This window comes from Porites lutea, chromosome 1, assembly GCF_958299795.1.
Source record: "Porites lutea chromosome 1, jaPorLute2.1, whole genome shotgun sequence".
Lineage (NCBI taxonomy): Eukaryota > Metazoa > Cnidaria > Anthozoa > Scleractinia > Poritidae > Porites > Porites lutea.
The window spans coordinates 37597493-37619992 of NC_133201.1; the positions used below are offsets into that span (position 1 = coordinate 37597493).

The following is a 22500-nucleotide window of genomic DNA, read 5'->3' on the forward strand; positions in this document are numbered from 1 at the left end:
TCGAGCGCTCGGAGGAACATGTCGGCGTTTAAGCCGTTTTTGCAATATTTTGCTACAGGATCTGACACTGCTTGTGAAGATTTCGAGGAGTACGAATTTCTTGAGCGTTTGTCGGAGGAAACTCAAATTGTTGACTCATTTACACACTGTAAGTTACAACCACATACGCTTTCTCAATACACGCTCGCGACTCGTCAGAATTCTTGCTAGTTCTGAATACTATTCGATAACATCATGAAGAATGTCAGAGGAAACTTTTTTCCCTTGTAAGTGTGATATCTTTTGTTTCTTTGAATTTCTACTCCTTGGCAATTCGTCCACGGCTCCCGTGTTTTCTTCAATCAAATAAATAAACACCTTTACGTAAACTATTGAGAGTGTTTCGGGTATTTCACATAGCTCGCAGAGACCACGTTGTTTTAACAATGTAATCTTTCATCTTAATAAAATAATCAAAAACGCCTTCGTCATTCGAAATTTATTCTTGTAAGTATTCGCCATTCATTCAGCGATGAGGTAACCCTCTCTGTCAGAGCGCGTGAGAAAACCATGGAAACAGTTGATCGACAGTATTACAGTTGTAATAACAGGTTGTCGTAATATGTAATAAGCCGAGGTGTCTACTGTAATTTTCTTTTCAGTCAAAAACACTTCGTGATGTCAACGTGAAGTAATTTTGCAAAGAAGCGTATGAATTATCAGTTATCAACACGAAAAAGTCCCTACGCTCTGGTGTTCGGCAGTCCCCTCGGGAAATAAATTAAAACAAGACTAGGTAATATAGCCAAGAATAAGGCTTCACTGTGATATGTGGAGCAACGGATGGCGCAGTAGTGAGAGCGCTCGCCTCCCACCAATGTGGCCCGGATTCAAATCCCGGCGTCGACGCCATATGTGGGTTGAGTGTGTTGTTGGTTTTCTCCTTTGCTCCGAGAGGTTTTTCTCCGGGTACTCCGGTTTTTCCCTGTCCACAAAAACCAACATTTCCGAATTCCAATTCGATCAGGAACCGGGTAGACGAAGAACCACTTTGTGGATGTGCTACCTCCAAATCATCATCATTATTATTATTATTATTTATTATTATTATTTTGTTACTCAGTGCTCAGCAAATTCCAAATAGAAACTTGAGAACGCGATGAATTACAGCGGAACCATGTGTAACCTTTTGAAACATAGACTTTGGTTGGAGTTAATTCAATGGATTGAACTATTTCAGCTATTAAGTGCAAAGACATGTTATATTTTTTGTGTAAAACAGTGTCCGTCCGTCTAGTGAAACATTTGTTTAATTATACATCCGGTTAGTGAACTTTATTACTCGTACCTCAAAAAGTAGACAAAAAGAAGTAAACAGCTAGCATAGTGTTGAAAGTTTATGGGAAAAACATCTCTTGCCACCCTGTCATGGTTGAGTGGTTTTCCGTCAAAATCTTTGTAAATTGAGACAATTTCAAACTGTTATAAGACCTGTCTTTAAGCACTAAGTGGGCTCTAATTTTCTAGGTCATTTCCGAGTTGCCCAAACTTCTGTTTCAAAGCAAGGCTAAGTGCATAGTCAGTGATATGAAAATGATTTTGGGGACAATACATATATCCATGACTAGTTCATTTCAGTGTGAGTATTGTCAATGTTTTACATTCAAAAGATGGGATAAATTCAAACTAAAATGTACTAGTCATGGGGGTATGTATAGTGCGCATAAATTTGAAAAAATTAGCATAACGTCAAAACAGTTAATATTGTAACGGAGAGTTTAGACCGGTTCGTAAGATAGGTTTGTCTTGAAATTTCAAGGTGTTGCAGTGAATCAATCTTAATGAAAGTTTCAGACATTTTTATATACATTATGAAGATTATGTGAAGAGATTTTTAAAAAATTCGTTTGAGTCGTTTCGGAGATATACAAGAAAGCGCTAAAAGTCCAAATTCTGAATGAAGTTGCACTTATACAGGTGGTGAGAAAACGGGTTAGTTTTCAGGATCGCAAGAACGAAAGAACAACAAAAGTTCCTATCATCAAAATATGATATTAAAAGTCATTCTGAAGCTACTTAAGAAAACTTTGAGTCATTTATAACGTTTTTATGAAATAATCTATCACGGCTATTGAAAATTAAAGGTTTGAAATACATTTTCGTTTTAGTCGAAATCAAACATACAGAATTTTTTACTTCTTACGGAGATTGTTAGCTAAACACCAAACTTTAAGTTCCTAGTGTTGGATTTTCAGTAGCAGGTCTAGATCACACAAAATTCGGCTTTTATCAGTTTCAAAGTTTTTTGTTCATTGTTGTCATAGTCATATCGATTTTACTTAACACTACATTTTCACAAATTTCAATCCATAGCCAATTACTGGTGAACATTTTATGGCGATCGGACAAGGAAAAAAACACTTTTAGGGCGACTGAAAAATATCGGTATGGTCTCTGAAAAACTGTATCAAAACACCTTATATTCTAGAAGTATCTTTCAACTGTATTGTCAAGTTCATAAGCAGGCAATTTATGGGGATACTATAAACAGTAGAAATTTAGAAATCAAGAGGGAGTTGACGTGGTATAGACGTATTTGTTGCGAAGTACAGCCACTGAACGCTTGAACAAGTTGAATGGTCATTCAGACACCTAAATAGCTATAAAATGAACTCTTTGAAAGGATGTGTATGGGGTCAGTTAAGTTAACGAAGGTGCAATGAAGGGAAGGAAACAAAAACAGAAACAGAAAACAACACTAAGTAATAATGGAAAAAAACCGCGGCAGGATTAGCTAGTGTTCCCAATTTGCACTTTCGTGCTAAATACATTGACACTCAAATAAAAAGCGCAATATCAACACTCTCTTGAGAAATTTCACCCATTTGAGTCTGTTTAGTTTATTCCTCGTGAAGTGAGGGGCTGAAAGCCTCTCGCCAGTGGGAAGTTAATAATTTTGTCCGAATTCCCATCAAGTGTGGAGCTCGCGTAATCGCTTAGCGGGGCAAAACCGTGAGTTGAGTTTATATGTATCGTCTTGGTAGCCGCAGTTACCTAGCAAAAAAGCGTAAAAGACTCTAATCGACGTCATTCAGCGCGGCGTCAAGGTGTATTTTGCGTTTCCAGGCAAAACGACTTGCACTAGCTGGAACCGGTTTGCCGCCGACGACATAGACTGTTCTAGGCCCTGCGATAGTCGGGTCCGCGAAATTGAGAAAGTGCGAACACGAAAATAAAATGAAAGGAAACTGGGGAGAGGAAGGGAATTCCCTTCCTTTTTCCCGCCACTGCCCCATTTTCCCAAATCACGCGCTTATATTTCAGCTTGCTTTAAACTTACGCATCATCTCTTCTATCTGAGAGCCTGGGACAGGCTGCTGACGACAATGGTGCATTATCATGCTTTATCATGAAGGGCTGACAAGTTTATTCATCGTCTGTGAAATGATGTTTAATATTGACCAATAGCGACCACTTTCTCATCCAAATAGTAGGGAACTGCAAACACAACAACGCTGGATTTAGCTAAAGCAACGAAGGAGAAAACGACAGCCAGAGACTACGAAGCAGAGACAACATGGCCTTGCTCTGCGGGGAACTTAATTTACACCTTGGAAAACCCACTTTGAGCGTGGCCCGTTTTCCGCCGATGGAACAAAGTTTCAACCCCGTACTTGCGTGCACGTTGAACTTTCACGCGAACCCGCGGCCGTATTTTTATTGTTTTAAAAAAATCCGGCAGCAAAATAATGCAAAATATGCTTTTCATTACACATTTAAAAATAAAGTAGGGGCATCAAAGAGCCATTAAATGGTCCCATTATGGCTCTTGGTAGGGGTACATTGTACTAAAGAATAATGAAGAAGAAAAAAAAGAATAAAATAGGGGTCTTCACTGATAGAATATTCCCGTCGAGTCACCCATCCAGATCCTAACCCCGCACACACGGCTTAACCTGTAAATGCTATAAAACAACAACAACAACAAAAACAGTTTCGCAAGGGTTAATGGGAGATACGTATTTCTAGTTTTCCCTAAAGCCCATCTTACCATTGAGTCACTTGTGCAAGATAACCAAAGTAGAGGACAATAATAATTGTCTAAGGGGAAAACAATGTAGGTCATAGAATTCCCCTGGCCCTTGGCTAAGTAGGAATTATGGTTAACAAATCTGTTTGCACTGGGACAGTTTAACTCGTAAAACCTATAGTATCAAATTAGAAGATCGTAAAAACGTGAGGAAAGCGACGCAACGCGGTCGCAATCAGCTGGGACTGAAAGCAAAACTAAAACGTGTAATTTGTTTGCAACATTATTGCCGCAAATGAGTTGAAAAGCGCTGTTGTGCTTTTTTCAACCCACGAAGCAAACCTGCATCCCTACAAAGCAGGTTTTTGGGCGTTGCGAAAAGTTTTAAGTTTTCATGTTTTTCAATGTAAAAAGTATAATTACTTTCTTCTTTTTACAAAGATATTTTTCGAATAATTGCCATTCTTAAGATAAAGATAAGTTAAAGATAAGTTGACAATCGAAAAAGTACAACGAAGAGCAGCGAGAGTCGTTTTCGGTCAAAAACTACGCAAGATGTCATATGAAGAACGATGTATATTTCTAAACACACTTCAGCATCGAAGAGAATACCTATCTGTAGTGGAAAGCTACAAGAAAGTGTTTGGTCTAAATAGCCTAGACTTTAATGATTATTTTGAGTTTTGTAGAAGTAAAAACACTAGAGCCAACCAGCCATAAAAAATACAAACTAAATTAGCTAAAGTTAACTCCTTTAAGTAATCCTTCTTTGTAGGAATCGTCAAAGACTGGAACAGTTTGCCAAACCATCTCTTCACTGACCAAATTAACGTTAACAAATTTAAAAAAGGCTTAAAAAGATGAATCACAGTAGCTCATATTTTAATTGTATATATTTTCATTTTAAACATCATTCTTGCTATACCATTTTGTACCTGCACTGATGATTTTTAAGCGCGTTGTTAATATTTTTTAAATATTTTTAAAGTTCAGTTAGGGGACCTTTTATAGGGATAACCTCGCGGTCCACCTTTTCAAATATGTATCATCAAGAGAGGATAAAGGGGACAGAGAAGGCATCCCTCATACACACCCTATTCCATAGGTAATTCGTCTCGAGTTATTTTTAGAATCGGGATAAAGTTATCACGCGATGCGTGGATGTTTCGTGGAGGTTTCGCATGACTAAACGCCGTGTAAAACATGTCGGGCGAAAGGCAATGAAAGCGTAAAGAGATCGAGAGCATTCCTGAATATTGAATCGAATTGAGTCGGCGCTCATCTGGGAAAAGGGAATCGCTGGACTCTTTGACAACCAGTGAAATCAGTTTAACTCGAAGTTGTCGTAACCTCAGTGCTTTAATAAAATGAGAAAATGCGCCGGTCCATTGAAACCGGTCGTTTGTAAAATAAAGCAAGTAGGACGCCAAGTGTTATTTTTGTTGAATAATAAAAGACTAATAAAAAAAATAAATATCAAAACAGAAATTGCTCTCTTCAAACTGTAAATTATAAATGATCCTGAGAGAATATTCAGCGTGTTAAGGATTTCCCTGCTGTACTGTTAGCTCTATACAAGGGAGGAAGGGCGATTCTTTTTTAATTTCCGTTTCGCTGACACAGCCTTAACGGAAATCTCTCTGTAGTCGTTTTCGTGGACAAAACGAATAGCAATATCTCTCTCCGTGTCTTTCGCCAGTTTGTTCTACGTCAATTCGTGAAGGACGCGTGGCTCTGAGTGTGGGTCATCCACGCGGAACACATTCGCGCTATGTGATTAGCTGTTGTCTAATCCCCCTTGAGATCTGTGGTGTTAAAAATAACTCGAGACAAATTACCTGTGGAATAGGGTGTGTATGGGGGATGCCTTCTCTGTCCCCTTTATCCTCTCTTGATACTACTCGTGATATTTCAAAATTGTCTCAAAATTCACTCGCCTAACGGCTCGTGAAATTACGTATAACAATTTTTAAATGTCACTCGTATTATTTATGCCAAATATCACTACAAATCATGCTATTACCTATACTAATTTACAATAGTGTTAACCAAAGTTTCTTTACAAGCTTTCTTGTTTGTCCTTCTTATTTTTCTATGCGCTTGGCTAAGCTAAATTACTGTTGACTAACTCGATGCTGTCTGATTGCAAACTTTTGCGGCGTCTGCGGCACAACATGCTCTTCATCTTTTCTCTGAATCACTGGTTGATTAGCGCGTATACGAATGGATTAACAGCGGAGTTGAACATGGTTATCGCGTGAACAATAAGAAATATGACAACACCGTGCTTAACGCTGTTTGTTTGATCGACGACGTGGAGTATTACATCTGGGAGCCAAGTGATACCAAATATGGCACTGACTGTTACTGTTGGAGAAATACTGAATGATCATGTAATGTGATTCGTTGATTAAGATCATATGACACTCTCTAGGGGATTACACGTACTCTTCGATTGCATAATCTTATGATTTATTCTCTCGCCTTGTAGCTTATGTTATTCAGTTCTAGTTGTAACCTTCTTTCCGTTGGGATTAAAGATGGATTCTTAATAGTTACAATCATTAAGGTCACTCGCTTTTGTACCCTCAGCACACCCTGCGTAAGAAAGCAGAAACCACATTTACAGACTACTTTCGCGCCAACGCAAAAAGCTGTTCGATATGGTATGAACACCTATTCGATATGAGACTCTCCACTTTAGAGATCGGCGCGGCGCAGCTTAGCTCCATTACAGAAATCGCGTCCAAGTCACCGTTCTTAGGTGTTAACTTAGCCTAAAAATCACCGTTGCAGAAAAATATACTAAAAAAACTTCTAAAGAAGCAAGAGACACCTTGCGGCAGTGCCGGCCAGCTTTGCTTTAGGTAAGTGCCTGGGCTGTAACCTATCGCTCTGGGTATTCTACCTGGTGCCTTGCATACTCGCCTCTGTTACCGTCGAGTGATATTAAAAGTTCAATGGTGTCAAGAATCGTATCGTCGATCTATCATCCATTCCCTGACTGGGATTGGTTTTACAGTTCAATAATAAAACAAGCATTTTCAAGTATCACCTTTAACTAATTAAAAAAAGTCATAGCATGATTCATATTAAAGAAACCGTGAAACGGTATCAGACAATTAATAGAAATTATTATTCATTCAAAATATTTCTCAGTTTCTTATTAGCTCAAATCCTACGGCTAATTCTTACAGCTAGCGTTGACCAAATTTGTAACACGTTTGCGCTATATGGAAAATGAAATCAACCGAGAAGCGCTGACGACAAAGTTGCGATGTTTTGGTGAGGCAGTAGAAAATGGCAGAACATTTCACACGAAAAAGAAATGGCCGAACTACAGTCTAAAACGTAGCTGGAAAAGTAAGAATCCAATTCGACGGACAGCATCTGCTATTTGCAAAATATCTAAAAAACTAAACCTTCTTTTGTCTCCTGAACTTGCCGAAAAACAGACACATGAAGAGAGGAACTAAAACTCCATCGAGGTAAGCGTGTTCTAGCTTGTCGTTGTTGTTGTTCTTTTTGTTTTAACTAGGAATTATTTTGAATGAATAATATAACAATTGTTGGATTCAGCTTTCGTATGATCTGAAGAATAATGATAGCGATCGAGGAGGGTGTTATCCACCGAGGCCGATTACCCTCGATCGACAGAGCTCAATAAGGTTTTATTAGGGTAATTTTTTTTTCTAGTTTTATCTGTCGTGTCGAAAATCTTTTATTACACTTCTGTTGCTGAGCTAGCTGGAAAACAACAGTAATTTTCGAAAATCGATCTGTTGTTTTCTTAACAAGGTCCGGAATCCATAGGCTTTCAATTTGTGCGTTTTTCCATCGATTGGAACAATGGAAAAAACGATTTTTCATCGTTTTCATCAAACCTTTTTCTTGTTAATTAATGGACATTTTTTCTTGTTAATTAATATACATTTTTCCTTGCCTACTTTTAATCATAAACTAAGCTGTTACTTATTCGCGCGCTTTCCTTTTCAAGTGGGCCCTAGTTTCTAGTTTTATCACCACATTTCTTTTTTTGCATAATTTTTATCTTACAAATGTTGACGTCTGCTTTTAGCTTAATATTTACTTTTTTTACATAGTACATTATTTTAGTTCCTCAAAACTCCATCATTAGTATTGTCACAGAAAATCCCTCTTTAGGGAGTGGCAACAGAGTTTGCAGTTTTTTTTAAAAAGACGAGAATGTTTCAAACTTTATCCCCACTGAGATTAAACTGAAGAATGTTGTACGTAACTGTTAGTCGATTAATTGCAATCAATTTACAGACTGATCCCTTGTTTTCTTCTTTTTTATTGCATAGCTCATCATCTGCTGAGGAGGTCTTAGGCTGCTAACAAACTTGTTGCTGTTCCTGGTGAAATACTCAGCTGACACCTGATCCATGGGATATTTGCACATTCTTATTTTCCCATGCAATGTTTTAATCACCATGTGATGTTTCAAGTGACATTTTGACGCTGGAGATAGTTTTATAATTCCGGTTATTTGTCTAACTTCATGTAGAACAACAGTTCTCTGGAACAGCCTGCCCTGTGATATGAGGAAGGCTAAATCTTTCAGTCAATTTAAACGATTGAATTTCTGATTTCAAAGTACTGTGTACACGGCATTCATGAAAAACAGGTCTTAGTTATGTTAGTTGTAGATAGTTATGCATATTGTTTAGAGTAGTTAGGTTTAAATAATAAATTTTCATACTCCTGATGAATTTTACAGTGTGTAAATAAAGAATTCCATTCTATTCTATTCAATGGGGAATACCCCTTTAGGGGTATTTGGTGGAGTTGAATTGCTCACATACAGGCCCCCCTTTGCCCCATAGACTCTTGTTACTCCTTAAACCGGGAAATTGGACATCTAGAGAGGTATTTTCACCTCTCCGGTACCAAAGGGGAATTATCACCTCCACTCACATATTATGAGTACTTCATCCCTTACCCCCTTTCCCCACATTCATTCTGGTCTCGTAATTTGCTTTTAACTAAAGGGGTATGGGTTGGAAGCATTAACGCTGTCGTGAACGCTACGGATTCCTTTCAAGGCCCAAAGGAATGTTTCTATCGAACTAAAGAGCAAAGCATTACTTCCAAAGTAAAATTTAAGGTTAAGCATTTACAGTAGGGTGATCCAGTTTGATCATATGATATTCCCTTGTCACGGAAATTGCCCCCAGAGGAAATTCTGTTGCCACTACGTTGCCGTGAGGTTCTATCATTGCCATCGAACGCGGTGTACGGCAAGGGATTTCTTTCATTTTTTTCCCTCAATCGTTGGTTTATCAGAGCATATGCAAACGGTTGACCGCCGAATTGAACATAAAAGCTGTGTGAACAATGGGAAAAGGGAGCAAGCCTGACGGACGAAAACTGCTCCAGATGGTGATGATAAAGTTTAAAACCAAGGAATAGCAATGTCAAGCAATATCGAGGTTACCTTAACGAAGGAGACTCTGCTCGCAGGGTATATCGAGGTAAATTAACTCTAAAATTATTCTACTCTAAAGAAACTTACGTATTGTCCATACACATTTACTATATATGTACTGAGATTTACTATAACTTAATTTGACATTATCATCTGGTAAAAAACTACTGGCAATTTTTGTCACAGGTGAAAATTATCGTATGACCAATCACTGGCCGCAGACGAAAACCTGCACTAGGGAGAAAAATCGTTTTGGTTTTCCCACCTTTCACTGTCCACTAAGAAAAACAGTAAAGTCATGTCGTCTTGTTTATTATTATTTTTTGTGGTTTTGTTCCAGTTCGCAGAGTGTATCCCGTTACGCTTTTAGACCACCAACCGTTAACCTTTTTTTAAATGAACGTTTGATTGCAGAATATGAAAATGTTTCCTCTTTTTTGTTATAATGTTCCAGTTTTAACTGTTTTGCACAAGTAAACAGACGTGCAGTCATTGCGAATGGGTTCAGCTTTATTTTCTTATAGTTACTGGTGTCAAGTTACCTCGGCTCTCTATAAGCTGGACACCTCTCTAAGCTCTCTAAGACGAACAGTCTGGGCCGTTCATGAAGATGTCCGTCTCAGAGTACCCTGTGAGCAGTGGTTTCTCCAGGCTGGACGCTGCGCTACGAAGGTAGAGAAACCAATGCGTGCAACCGTCAGCTTTTCCATCGAGCATGCGCATTCACGTGATGCCTACGTCAAAACGTCAAAAGCCATCACTTCATCTTGTTTCGGAGGAAACATTAGGGACTTTAAGATCCAACGACGCGACGGCAACGAGAACGTAAAAAGAAAACAGGTTTAATAAGCAAAACAACAACTTTGTCGTTGCGACTGTCTTGGTGTAAAATTAGCCAGTTTAGAGGCAAACAATAGTTTTAATGCAGTGAATATCTAGACTGAAGTTTGACTTCAGACAAAACGTTCGAAAATGTAGTAAATTTTTAAGTGTTTTTTTGACTATCCGCTTGTTAGATATGGAGAACCCACCCAACCCTACCTAGGCATTTTTATATTCAGGAGGTCACGTCATGGCTGGACACTCAAAAACGGACATCATTTTGTTTGCCTGCCTGTTTTTCTACCGTGGTGGCAGAAATAATCTAATTAAGATCAAATAAGACTGTACTTATTTTAGGCCTGTCAAAAACTAGTTGTTATAAAATCACAAGACTTGTAGATATTTTATGGGAATTGTTGTCTTGTTGTAGTCTAGCATTATTCTAGGTTTACACTACATTTGTCGAAATTATGAAGCTTTGTCTCAAGGGATTCTGGGAAATTCTTTATTTTAACTATAATTTATTTTTGTTTTTAATTACCGTGTCTAAGAATTTTAAGAATTACATACATCGAGTCTTAAGCCTGATGTTAATAATAATAAGAGCTATACAATTTTTCCTACACGGTATGTTACCATCATTAATTTACATTGTTATTGACTGCAGTTTCTTTAGAAGCTATCCAGTTTGTACCTTTTCTGTTTTCTGTGGCCGTGGCTGAGTGATGTTACTGTTCATTAACTCGATGCTGTGTGATTGCAAATTTGTGGAGCTGCTGAGTTCCGATAAAATTGAACTATAGCACAGCAATCGTTTCATCTTTTCTCTAAATCGCTGGTTGATTAACGCGTATGCAAATGGTTGACAGCGGAGTTAAACATGATGATGGTGTGAACAATAGCAAATATGGTGGTACTGAACTTGAGGCTGGTTGTTTGTTCGAGGACGTGTAGAATTACATCTGGGAGCCAAGTGATACCAAATATGGCACTGACAGTTACAATCATTAAGGTCACTCGCTTTCGCACCTTTAACACTCCCTGCATGAAAAAGCACAAAACCACATTGCAGGTTATTTTAAAGTTTGCTGGAGCAAAAAACATTTTGTCGTCGGTCAAACGGCCATTCCCTGACTGGGATTGGTTTAACAGTTCAGTAAAAAAACTACTTAAGTTATGTTGGCTCGACTAGACTTTCAGGGGCAATACGTCCAAGTTTAAGTATTAACTACGTCGCCATTAAAAAGATTTGGAAAAGTGATCACCACAGCTGTATTAGGTAAAGATGAAAGTTTGCTGTTAACAGTGTTACGTTGACTTCACAGTTGCTACAGTAATGTAATGACGTTACCCTTATTTTGCTTGCAGGCATATTTAACGACACTGGGAGGGATCTGAGCATGCATGCATTGAAGTAGCTTCCCACGCCACCTTCGCTAAGATTATGCAGTGCTCGGAGTATTCTAAAATCTGACTAAATCTTACTTTTGCCTCGCTGAGTCTATCATTTATTAGAGGTCATAAAGCTTTCCCAGTGTTTCATGCAGATCCTCGTTATAACGAACAAATTTTGTCAGTCCCTTGGCCGTCCGTTAAATCGAGGTTCCATTGTAAATAACAATTTTTTTTCTTTGTCTCATTAAGCTGTGATGGTCGTTTCCTATATCTTTGATAACGGCGACGTGCTCAAACTTGGGAGGTATTTTCCCTGAAAAATGCAGGCGAGCCACCGTGAGTGTTATCAGTAACCAAGTAAATAAAGTGTAGTTGTTAAGAAAAAAATAAAATCAGAAGGAAGACCGAAAATTGAGTACAATTGAGAAAAATCTCGTCAGAATTTAAAAAAAGCTTTAAAGTTATGTTCACACAGTACCGGACGAAAGTTCGACCGGCTGAAAAAATTTGATCGGACATTTCGTTCACATGGAACCGTTCAATATTTCCCCTCACGAACCAAGTTGAATTTTACCTTTTTCAGCGTTTTAACCATCTGTCCTTGCGCAGAGTACAACTTAAGCCAATCCAAAATGGCGTCTTCCAACTAAGCTACCAAGCATTCATGCAACCACGCCTTTAGGCGGTCAATGTGTTCACACCACGCTGATCAATTTTTCGACCGTACCGGCTCAAAATTTGAACTCGATTTTGACGATCAACTTATGGAACGGTTGGGAGTCTAAATCTCTTTACGGAGGCTCCCTGTGAACTAAACCCCTAAACGCACGAATTTTCAACCGGTCGAGAATTTGTACAGTACTAGGTGAACGTCCACAATATAACTTTTTAACATGTTAAATGAAATACCCTCTGTTGATGTGTGAGTTCATCGTTGTTGCACCTGGCCCACAAAGTGAACACGACTCTGGAATATAACCCAATCATCACCACAATGGAAATGACAACCATCGTAAACCATAAGAATACGTAACCATGTTGTATCCATGTCTTGTAGTGAAGCCGCATCTTGGGGCAGAATTTTGGATCAAATCTCTTGTCTAATGCCATGTTTGTTGCTGGCGGGATTTCCAAAATCAATGAAAAGAACCAAAAACTAGGAATAATAATCTAGTAATGAAAAATGAAAACAACATTAACCTAAATCGAACTTCTTTGGGCAGGTTTGAGCATGTTGTTTTGTCATTTCTGAGTTTTGTTGAGCTAGGACAACTGGTAGAATAAAAATGTATTTCTCTCACAATGGAAAAATCCCTAATTCATGTAACAAATTCTCAAGTCTGTGAAATGACATTTTTGCGGGTAAGAAAGGTCAAATGGACGTCACTGAGAAGTGCTACACTATTGTACTACTTATTCATAGATACCGAACAGTGATTTTCTTTAGTACATTTTGTTGCATCCGCAAATCCTTAAAAAATAATAATAGTGGAAACTTTATTTGTGTTTTTGAATGTACAATAATTATTGTAAATCTCGCTACGTATAGGCAATTTACAAATACTGCTTGAGATCGAATTATTAAAAAGAAAGAAAAGAAAATCAAATCAAAATTGCATTAAGTCTGGGCTATCCCAATTCCTATTTCTACAACAGAAGGTGTGGTATGTTGCTCTAATGACTATGTTTATCACTTTCTTGATTATATAAAGTTCCTGCTTTTTGTCAAAGCCAGTGTCATTCATCATGTCTAAGAACGTGGAGCATTCGTCGGAGAAAACGCCAAGGGAGCTCTTAGAGATATTTACAAATTTCACACATCTGTAATTTCTACTCATTAGTATGGGTAATAGCATGATTTGTGGTGATATTTGGCACAAATACCACGAGTGATATTTCAAAATTGTTATACGAAATTTCACGAGCCGTTAGGCGAGTGAAATTTGAGAAGGTTTTGAAATATCACTAGTGGTATTTATGCCAAATGTCACGTACAAATCATGCTATTATTTTTTTATACTACTACCCGCAAAGGTTTTGTAATTTTCACATGTAGGTATTTCAAATTAAGCTGAAGTACCACTGCTCTTAGCCAATCAAATTGAAGAAATTTCTCATGTAGTAGTATTATAATAATAATAATAATAGTAATAATGATAATAATAAATTTTAAATCTACTATAGCGCCTTTTAACATGCATGTATAAATGATCGAAAGTGCTTTACGGTCATACTAATTAAAATTTATAAAATAAATCTATGATATCGACTGTGAAAGATGACACCGATTAACAGTAAAAATGCCGATAAAAATTCATAAACAAAATAAAATGCGAATAAAATCAAGTTAAAACTACTTAAAAGCTAATCTATAAAGATATGTTTTAATCCAATGATAAGTTTTAATGTAAAAAGATATGTTTTAATTTAATGTTTTATTCTAAAACTAATCTAAAAAGATATCCTTAAACGATACTTTGATTATGAGATTCTTCAAATTCTTCCTCAGCCTCTTAAATTTTCACAGCCCCTTACTAAAGGTTAATTAATGAAACCTTTATTACCGAATAAAGTCGTATTCACAACTTCAGTTCAAAGGATAAAAGAGCTACTTTATTGGAGCAGTTTATGCACTTTTCAGCTCTTTGCAATCAATTACAGAGGAAATATCAGGAATCAAAAACTGCGAAATTGCTGGGGGCAAAGAGCTCATACATTTTTTGAAAGTTTTCTCAAAACTTATTCGGTATATCGAGCTCAGATTAATGATAAGGATATGTTAATGATGCACAAAATGTAAAAAAGGATTCGCCTATTAATGATATTATACTAGCTAGGTGCCGTAAGGTTTTGGAAGTGCAACTTACCTTTAGTCTGCTCATGGTAAGATTTGCTTTGCTGCCGTGGGGGTGTATAACGCTTAGGTAGCGTTCTATGGCAATGGCAAGAAGAGTTAATACTGAAGAAAAAGCCCCGACCCACGCAAAGATTCCCTTTGTCAGTACTATGCACAACACCTTGCCAGTCACTCCCCCTGGGTGACTGTTAGTGTGTCCTAACACAATGCCTGGTAAACTAAATGTTGTATAGATGATATCCGCCACTGCAAGGTTCACCAGTAGATAATTTATGGGATTTCTGTGAAATTAAATGATGAAATAAAGCAACGTATTGTAACAGGCGACATTATAATTTCCAAATTTTAGTGATATTTGAAACTATACTTGTAACTCGAAAATTATAGCTTATCTTTAACTACTCTGAATTCGAGGTTAAATATGGTATATATGTATGTACGTATGTATTGCATACCATGTCATACTTCAAGAATTATTCTTTACCGACAAACGGCGAAAAGAAATTACAGATTTATCAAAACTTGAATACAGTGATGTAATTACGTTACTGTCAAACTCAGAAAACCGTGAACACCTGAAAAAATTTCAGGAATGTTGATTGTGTACTGGCCAATCACAATAAAGTTCAGGATACGCAAGCAAACCTCAAAACCAGAAATTAATTACCATTGCTGTTTGCGGTTTAGTTATCTCGCGCCTTATTGGCTTATTTCTTGCACCACAATAACATTCCATAAATATTTCTGGTGTTCATGGTTTTGTGAGTTCCACAGTAAGTGCCTTTTCTCAATAATCAATTCACCATTTCTACTGAGGCCATAATGCACCTTGTTTACACCCCTCCACAAAAAAAAAAATTGCATAATCATTGTCTTCGCTTTCTCTCGGGACGACTATAATGCCCAGGGAAAATTGGAAATAATGGTTGCGTAATTTTTTTTTTCGAGGGTGGGGGACAAGGTGCATCGGTGAAAACGGTCATTTGAATTTATTATCAATTGGAAAAAATGGTCAGGTAAAATTTTGGGGGTAAACAAGGTGCCTTATGGTCTCGTTAAAAATTGTCAATTGGACTCATTAATGGCATTGATGGTAAATTCTGCAAGATACGTTGTATAGTAAAAAAATGATTTTGGCATCAAGTGGTTGAAGGGAGTATGTGGTATCATTGCTGAATAGTTATCTACCTCATGTCTCGATTCTTCTTAATAACGGCGCAAACAAGAGAGTTTCCTACGATACTTGTGATGATAAGCACTGACGTTACAACTGTCACAGCAATTTCAGCTGATTCCGACATAACTATGTCAGTGTTGGTCACGATAACTGAAATTATATGTAAAAAAAAACCGTGAGTAATAATTTAGCTAAGGTCCTTCCCAGAACCCTTTGCATCAAAAAAACGTTCAGTGGCAGCTCCCCTACTAGAGGTTGTACGTGAGTAGGGTCGTTCGATCGGACGTACGTTGCCGTGACTATAAAGTGACTTTTAAACGGAAAAAAGGCTCTTCGTGCTCTATACCAGGGGATAGGTTCCACACGGAGCTTCGTATCAAGACAAAGATGATAATGAAGAAGCAAAATGTGCAGAATCTGTCTATTTTTCTTTTCCTCTTCTTTTATCTGATATTTTGCTATTTACTAAGTATCTATTGGCAGCTTTTTTTTAAATTACCCTTTTGTTACGTAGTTTGAAAAAAAGTAAAACAAAAAATTTGCAAATATATAACTAACCGATACTTAACAAAAACAAGCAAACAAACAAGCAATTGAAGAAGACAAATTTATTGACATTAAGGACCTCGCTTTGCCCAAAGAAGCGTAATATTTGTCTTTAAAAGACTTTAGTGAGTCTTAGGGGCACCGCAATAAAGATTTGTTTAAGAGGCTATCATTAATGAATAGCTGCTTTGAACGCGAAAGGAATATTGCAGTCGCCAGATATAAAAAAAAAAACAACAAATATCCGCAGTCTTAATAACTCTTCGCAAATACTATCTACAAAGAAAGAAGCAGACGGCTGATGAGCCTCTTATATTTTACGCACATAGCCATTTTTCTGTTTTTCTGTGGGCAATGTAAGATGAAAGGCGTGCTAAGCATAAGACAGGGAGACCACTGGTGATTTTCCGATCTCCAGGAGCAAGCTGTTGCAAGGTACCGCTCCAGAGGAACAGCAACCCAGAAGTTACTCTGTATTATTTAATGGATGAGGATGGGTATGATCTGAACAGATGGAGGAAGCCTTAACCCTGGGCTTCTAACACCCTCTAAAATCTGCATAATTTTTCAGATCTTTTATAAAATATTTCTTACTTTAAAAACATGCCTACCTCGATCGATGTTAAGTTCCTCTTACTATGTTTTCTAACATCTTTTAGTTTCTGCACGTTTGTATTGTTTTCAACGCTCCTGTCATAATTTTTACACATTTTTATTCCATTTTTCGCTCTTTATATAAACATATTTGCTATTATTACTCTCCTACTCAACTTGATAATGACCAAAGCAAGGTTGAAACGTTGTTGTAAATTTTAACCGTTTATTTTTTACCTTAAGAGCGACTGTCTGTAAATATCGACCAAAATCGACTTTTTGTGGCACAAGTTCCAAATTCGAATTTCCCTCATTTTTGGCTCATCGATAACCCTTAATGAGTAATGAAACATGCTGTAGTTAATTTTCCCAAGTAACGTATTCTTTTGTTAAAATTCGAGAAAACTCATTTTGCCCGTTCGGAGCTAAAAATCCACTTCCGGTAAAGCGAAATTTTACACAAATTCCATTGACTTGTACGTCGAACCACAACGATTTGGCAGCCTTTGTAGAACACGAATAGTTTTTATGACCCTTTCTTTCTTATAAGACGATAAATTTATGAAAGCTGTAATAAGTTTGTGGCCAAAAAGGTATTGTTAAAAATAGGCCCTATTGACAATTTCTACCGTTCAAAATTATAGGGTTAAAATAATGTAAATTTTTACAATGCGTTATAACTTAGAATTTCGCAAATCGACTTTCTACGGCTTAACTAGGCCCCAATATATCAGAAAATCGAAACAAATCTCTGGGCAAACGATTTTAACTAGCCCGCAAGACGCCGAGTTCAACCCTAATTTTGCGAAAAATCGTGACATCCCAGTGGTTAAAAATAGCGTGACACGGCCCGTCACGCCAGCGGTGTTCTTTCAACATTCTATTCAACGCTGATCACATGCCAAATTCCAGCATACAATCTATATTACATCTTTCAGTACACTTATCTTATTTAGAAGAGTCATTTTGTTTGGACACAATATATAGTGTAGAACTGCCCAAAAGTCGGCTTTTTTGAGCGACGTCGGCAAGAGTTGACGACCGGAGCCCAACGAAAACAAACTTTAAACAAGTACAGTGGTGTGTTTTATTAATTTAAGCATGCGTCAAAAGGCATAAATACGTTAAATTTAAGACGGGGATAACCAATATTAACTAATTAGAACTCTTTTTTTTTCTTGCGAGTTTTCTCTGCCATTAATTATGTATAAGTATAAATGTACGTTTCGATGTATTACTATCACGTTTATAACGTTACATTGTAACGAACGTTTCAGAAAACATTTTAACTCGTTTCGATCGACGATGAAACACCATCATCAAAAATAAATCACCAGAAACTTTCCTCTACAGCAAAACGGAAAATAGAAAAAAAGTGTCGTTTTACTAATGCTAAAGCAGGAATAGTTGAAGCGTGATCATGAGCTTTTAAAAATGGCAAATGCTCCTAAATGGACATCTATAGATCCCTTGCATCGCCATTGGAAAAAAAACTCTCTGGCCCACTATGAACTAGCCTATTCCGGGCGTAGTGGACAGTGGACAGTGGATAGTGGACAGTGGACAGTGGCGCGAAATGGGGAACGGAAGAAAACAAACGTGGAAGAGAGTAAGAGGGAGAGAGTAGGAGGACCTTTCGCCATCTCTCCCTAACCCCGCCCCTTCGCCATTTTTTCTAGCCCACTTTTCTTTGCGTTTTCCCAACTACCTGAAGGCCTCTTACAGGTTAACTACGTCCTTCATTTACAAATTTTTATGGTATATACCGTTTTTATTCGATTAACCGCCCTGGGCGCTTATTAAATTTTTGGACCATGAGAGTGGGCGCTTATTCGAGGTGGGTACTTATTCGAGGCCCGGCGCTTATTAAATTTTCGCCATTCTCAGCAAGTGTAGTATATTAGTTTTGCAACAAAACAATAAATGGTAATAACAAAAAGCGGAGATGTAACAAAGCAAGGTTTCTGTAAAATGCTCTGAAGAAAACTCCGTCTTCGGGAGGGTCTCTTTATTACTTATTATCTCTTATTTGAGTTTGTGTGGGAGGAAGTGGGGTGGGGAGGATGGGCGTATTAACTTTGCTGCCTTTAGGATGGGCGCTTATTCAGGGTGGGCGCCAATTCGAGGTTGGGCGCTTATTCGAATAAATACGGTATTCAACTTGACCGTCGAGCACTTTTGGCGCTTTGTTATTGATCAGCGGGAACGGATTTGGTAGTACTAACTTTTCCACTGCTTTTAGACTGCGAAACTTTTTTTTCTTTCTTGTTTTCTTTCTTTTATTTTTTCTTTGTCATTTTCTATTGTATTTTTTAGACTTATTTTTCGATTCTCTCCCCAGTCTCACTCATCTCTCCCCTCCCCCGCCGTGCCCCCTCTGCTCCAGACAAGAGGGAACGACCATTTTGTTTTGATCCAGACCATTACCTCGACTATTCCGCCTTTTTGGCTTACGCAAAAAGTACGGGCTGCTTTGTGGCCTGAAAGACTTTGCACTGATTGACGTTTTAGTGTCATGGAAACTCTAGCTGTAATACTGAACAGCAGATGACAGGTTAAAAACGACTGAAAGTTCCTTTCAACAGCGTTTGGAAAGAGAACATCGTCTTTTCCGCAAAAAAAACAAAACAAAACAAAAAACAAAACAATAACAATAGGGAAACAAAATAGAGTATAATACTAAACTTAAGAAGAACCTTGTAACGAACGAATGGGAACACCTAAAAAGGAAAGACAGACTTGAGGACTTTCCTCATCCTCCGTAACCTTAGTCCATGAAACTTAGACGCCCAAGCAGGCCTCCAAAACCTTACCTTTGTCTTTGTCACAAACCGAATACTAGAAGACTGAAAGCCTTAGTCCGCTTTACGTAAGTACCGTGTAGATCTCCAGAAGAATTGTTTGCAGCCGGCCCTCAAAACCCCAAGAGACTTCGCCTGCTGCTGGTCAACGTATAGGAAGGCTATTCCAAAGAACTGCTCCAAAAAACTATTTTTCTTAACATTTGTCTGGGGTAGAGGAATAGCGAGTTTTCTGTTGGTGTCTCTTAATAACTAATTAGAGATATTGGAACGCTCTGCCATTGCTACGATCTATTATGCACTTAACAAGGCCCCTCAAAGTACTTAAGATATATGACGCATAGTCTGCGATACACCCGCCTCTCACTGCTCTTTGACGAAACGTCCCTTGCGGCAGATAGCGATGAGAGGAAGCTTTATCGCAGGCTCTTGGCATCAAGGCTTTTCTACTATTTACATTGGTAAACCGGTCGCTTCACGGTTTGGGCAAATGGTGAGGAGAATTCAGGACTGATTAATTTTGATTCCGTTCGGTAATCGCGTTTACCATTTTCCTAAGTCAGTTTCGTTTAATGAAAAACGGCCGCGAAAGCCTGAAACTAATATTCAAAAAAGGTTTGAAGACATGAAATACGAACTTCAGACTGGAAGTTTCCAACCAGGAAAAAAGGCGATTGCCTTTTCAGACGTTCGTTTGTTTCAGGAATTTTCCACTGAAACGTCGAAAGCAATCCGAAACTGAGTTTATGGTAAGCCTGGCAAAGCACCAAAGAGTCCTCTTAGTTTTTTTAATGGGTCATAGTCAAGCAGTAGCCTCATGATTCACACACGTTGTCATACAAGTATATGCTCCTCTTGGGCCATCCACGTAGCTTTTTTTCAGTTTTGAAAGCCCGCAAGGGTAAAAACTTCGAAAAGAACTATTGCACCAATACTTAGTCTAAAATATTTTTATTCTTTAAAAATTGCGTCAAGGAAATTAGTTTTTATAAACCAAATGGCATTGATTGGCGATGATTTAATTCGCAAATATCTCTCAATGCAAAAATTCATTCAGTAATCAGTTTTAGTTTTTAGATTTTGTTCTGTTTATATACCATTTTTTGAGGGAAATCGCCAGTCTGAAACTGAACATGAAAGTATGTGACGCTATCCCAGGGACCCTAAATGTTGTATCTGAAGAAAATGCTGCAATCAATGAGAATAATAGGTTTACTGAAAGATTTAATTTCGAACTGGCTTTTGATCTGCCTTTAAGTAAACTGTTTAAAGCATATCGATCGGTAACACTGGCGTGACGGGCCGTGTAACGCTATTTTTTAACCACGCCAATGTCGCGTTTTTTTGCAAAATTAGGGTTGAACTCAACGTTTTGCGGGCTACTTAAAATCGTTTGCCCAGAGATTTGTTTCGATTTTCTGATAGATTGGGGCCTAGTTAAGCAGTAGAAAGTCAATTTGCGAAATTTTAAGTTATAGCGCATTGTAAAAATTTGCTTTATTTTATCCCTATAATTTTGAACGGCAGAAATTGTCAATAGGGCCTATTTTTCACAATACCTTTTTGGCCACAAGTTATTACAGCTTTCACAAATTTATCGTCTTATAATAAAGAAAGAGTCATAAAAACTATTCGTGTTCTTCAAAGGCTGCCAAATCGTTGGGGTTTGACGTACGAGTCAATGGAATTTGCGTAAAATTTCGCTTTACCGGAAGTGGATTTTGAGCTCTGAACTGGCAAAATGCGTTTTCTCGAATTTTAACAAAAGAACACGTTATTTGGAAAACTAACTACGGCATGTTTCATTACTCATTAAGGGTTATCGATGAGCCAAAAATGAGCGAAATCAAATTTTCAACTTGTGCCGACCGTGGGTCGATATTTACGGAAAGCCACTCTTAAATTACTATGTTTCAAGGCAGTAATTCGGCTATTTCTTCGATCGGCAAAAAGGTAAGTATCAGCCCCTGGGCTCTTTTAACATTCTTCAACAATGCCAGAATTCTGGTTCCTGCTTTCAGTAATATCATGTCTACTTAGCTCTCTTAACACAAACAATAGTCAGTACATAGCTTTATCATTTTTTCCAAGAACTGAAACCGCGCTTAAATAGAGGACACCCATCGAAACATCCTGGTAAACCTTTTTGTGCGGACTTACCAACTAAAGTATTTCCATGAAATGGTAAGTAAAATCTCATATTTGATATGGTATTTTGATCTATCAAACAGCGGCAAAGAAAGTTTGTACTAAATGTCGACGTACAGAAACATTGTTATTAAGGCATAGAAAATTTCTTCTTTAAGTTAAACGTTATCATGAGCCATCATTCTTGTCAGAAAATGTGTTTTCCGTTTTTCAAAGAAGGATTAAAGCTCACCAGAAATTAATTTAAGAAGTACAAATATCTGAGTTGAAAAATATTGTCCCTTTCTCGCTTTATTTGATGGTTTAACTGTTAATTAACATGGTGTATGCTTTGCAAACAATAAAGAAACTGTCAACACATATAATTTAATAATGGATTTATCATTCGAGTGTGAACTTTTTCATCAAAGTTTTAAACCGAAAACGAACTGCATCTTCCATATATGGTAAATGACAGGATCATATTTAACTTCATACGAAACATGAAGCTGCAGTATTTACTACTACGGGTGCAAGGAAGTTCGAACTCATAAATGGCAATCTCTTATGTAAATTTTAAAAGTATCTGAAACACATGCCTTTGATATTTTAAAGGTCCCGTGTTCGGAACTTTGCGCTTTTAAACCGGCGGTATTGGGGCCTAACATAGTGTCATATATCATATATTAAGAGTTAATACTCATTTAAAATATTTCCCTGTTT

General features: G+C 37.6%; 1 pseudogene; it reads right to left on the reverse strand.

The window, feature by feature from the left end:
- Positions 1–10867: 10867 nt before the first annotated feature.
- LOC140938169 (pyroglutamylated RF-amide peptide receptor-like) overlaps positions 10868–22500 on the reverse strand; it is an 18331-nt pseudogene continuing 6698 nt past the window's right edge.